The sequence below is a fragment of the Nyctereutes procyonoides genome, unplaced genomic scaffold (assembly GCF_905146905.1).
Source record: "Nyctereutes procyonoides isolate TBG_1078 unplaced genomic scaffold, NYPRO_anot_genome, whole genome shotgun sequence".
Taxonomy (NCBI): Eukaryota; Metazoa; Chordata; class Mammalia; order Carnivora; family Canidae; genus Nyctereutes; species Nyctereutes procyonoides.
The window spans coordinates 57,360,205-57,362,584 of record NW_026575131.1 but is presented as its reverse complement, the minus strand read 5'-3'; positions in this window follow the sequence as shown (position 1 = coordinate 57,362,584).

Sequence of the window (2,380 nt, the reverse complement as noted above, 5' to 3'; positions counted from 1 at the left end):
CCTGTGAATTCCCGGGTGGGGGCCCCTGGGAGGGATGAGGGAGTTGGGAGGGTCTGCAGCCAGTACCTGTGCCCCGGGGTTCCTTCTTGGAGGGGGTGGACCGAGGGGCAGCAGTGCCTGCACCCCTGGGGCTGTTGGGGCGCCGAAGTGCCCACCACGGTGTAGCCCCCACCTCTTTGCACCCCCAGTGAATGTGCCCCTCCTGCAGGCAGCCTTCCTGACTCCTGCAGGGGCAAAGAGGCTCAGAGAGGCCAGGAAGGGTCCTGGGGTCACACAGCAGGTCGAGCAGTCTGGCCACAGAGGTACGCGGAAGGGGCCTCCCAGAGACAGGTGTGATGGGGGCCTCCGGGCGGCCCCATGCTGGCACCTCGGTCTCTGCGTCCCTCCCGCAGCCCCACCAGGTGGATGGCTCCGGGGTGTTTGCAGCCCAAATGGAAACAGGTGGGAGCTGGGGGCAGTGTGTGGACGCGGAGCACAGGCGTGCCAGTGTGTGCGTGTGTGCACGTGCGTGTGCTGGGGCAAACAGCAAGGTTGCGTGGGGCACCTGCACGTGCCTGCGTCAGAACCTGTCTGCACGCCCGTTGCCCGACGTGGACGTCCATGTGGTGTGCGCAGGTGTGTGTGACTGTCTGTGCTCGTGTGGAGGGGTGTGCGCCCCCGGTGCGTGCCCGCCGACTGGCTCGGGCTCCGGTCCGAGGGGGAAAGGTCACCCCTGGCCGTTGGCGGTGGCAGCAGGACACCGGACGACACCGCCCCCCGTGGACACCAGGCTGCTGATCCCGCCGGTACAGGAAGGGGCAAGGCCGGCGGGGCCTCCGGGGGGCACCGGCCCACCACCCCTACCCGCGTGAGCCTCGGCTCCACTCGCAGCCGCAGGAGGGGTCGTGCAGGAGGGGTCCTCCTCTGCCAAGGGCAGACTTTTCTCCTTGCTTTGGGAGCCCGGGCCTGCCTTCTGGCCAGCCAGTGCAGGGTCAGCGTGGGGGTCAGGGTGGGGGTCAAGGTGAGGGCCAGGGCGGGGTCCACAGTGGGGTCAGAGTGGGGGGAGGCAGGGTGAGGGGAGGCAGGGCGGGGTCACGGTGGGGGGGGTCCAGGGTGGGGGTCAGGGCGGGGAGACCCCACAGCCCATGGACGGAGCCCCGTGTTTGCCCCCCAGCCGTTTCCAACCTCATGCCCAGAGTGTGCCGCTCTCCTGAGAGCCTCACAGGCTCCCCATCGCCCCCAAGATCAAACAGGGACACCCCCCCCCCCCCCCCCCCCGCAGAGGGCCTCAGCCCCACTTCCGAGTCAGGCTCAGCTCCTCAGCTCCGATGGGCGGGAGAGGAGCTCCTCTTGGTCCAGGACCCCCGGGCCCCCCCAGGACAGGGAAGCACAGGGCGCTTATTCCCGGGAGAGCCCTGCTCCTGGCCTGGTGACTCGGCGGCACACGGATAGGCCTGCGCCGGAGTTGAAGCTCTTAGTTCCAGGGCGCAAGTTCCAGGGCAGCGGGGTCCGTATGTGCTGAGGAACTGGGGGCAGCGAGACACGGCCGTGACAGCGAAGGAGGGACGAACAGTGTGGACACAACGTGGACAAACGATGTCCCATTTGGGCCACTTGGCATGGAGACCAAAAGGACCACAGGGCCCAGGCGTCGCTGCATTCCAGCAAACTGACCCTCATCCGGGCCCCAGATTATCCAGAAAAGTCACAGTCCATTCCTAAGCCTTTGTTTATGTATTTATTTATGTATTTATTATTATTTTTTTAAAAGATTTTATTTTTCAGTGATCTCTACGCCCAATGTGGGGCTCGAACTCATAATTAGGAGTCACGTGCTCCACTGTCTGAGCCAAGCAGCTCCCCCTCTCGGCCTCTGTTTTCTTTTTTTTTTTTTTTTTTAATTTTTATTTAGTTATGACAGTCACACACAGAGAGAGAGAGAGAGGCAGAGACACAGGCAGAGGGAGAAGCAGGCTCCATGCACCGGGAGCCCGACGTGGGATTCGATCCCGGGTCTCCAGTCTCCAGGATCGCACCCTGGGCCAAAGGCAGGCGCCAGACCGCTGCGCCACCCAGGGATCCCAGCCTCTGTTTTCATAGGTCAAATCTGATCAAATCTCTGTCTCTGTTTCTGATTTAGTTTTATATATTAAAATAATCTGGCCTTTATTCTCCTTACAAAGGTAGTATCTTAACATAGCAGACATTTTGGAGAATGCCTGTAAAATTAGCAGAGAAAATAAAAGAAAAATCAACGCAGTCTTTCTGTTGTGGGTTGAATATAGTGTCTCCTAAAATCCACGTCCCCCTGGGACCCTCAGAACGTGACCTCATTTGGAAATAGTCTCTGTGCAGATCTTGAGATGAAATTGTCCTGGATTTAGGGTGAATCCTAAATCCA